Genomic DNA, 556 nt, shown 5'->3' with positions numbered 1-556 from the left:
GTTAAGAACAGTTTCAGGTTAAGAACGGACCTCTGGAACGAATTAAGTACTTAACCCGAGGTACCACTGTATGCCCTATTCCCCCCCCCCCCCATATTCTGCCGGGGAAAATGAATGATGTTCATGTGCAAAGTGGACCCTTCGGAGCCTAACCTTTGGAGCCGTCTGAGATCCTGGCTGCCGCATAAGAAAATAAAAGGCCCAGACTGGAGCCTCCACTACACCAACCAGAGGGAAAATTGGCTCCACTCGGCTGTATTGTTTCTCTTGGTGACTTTTAGTGGGGAAAGCAGGTCAAGTAAAACAATATATTCTAGACACAATTGAGGAGAAACTCTGGAAGAGTGAGCTTCGACCAAAAACCTGAAAGGCGGACATTTTATCCCTAACACTAAACAGCGCCCATGGTGTTTATTCCCATATTACAGACATTCCAGCACCGGTCGACAAGCCACGTGAGGTAGTTGGGAGTTGACTACTAAGCTGCAGGTGGGTATCTGTCTGCACTTCTGCATTAGATTTGTGGGAGCACTTTCAAATGCAGCAGGGTTAGGGC

Source organism: Podarcis pityusensis (assembly GCF_964106645.2).
Source record: "Podarcis pityusensis genome assembly, chromosome: 17".
Lineage (NCBI taxonomy): Eukaryota > Metazoa > Chordata > Lepidosauria > Squamata > Lacertidae > Podarcis > Podarcis pityusensis.
Note: the sequence above shows the minus strand (reverse complement) of the source record.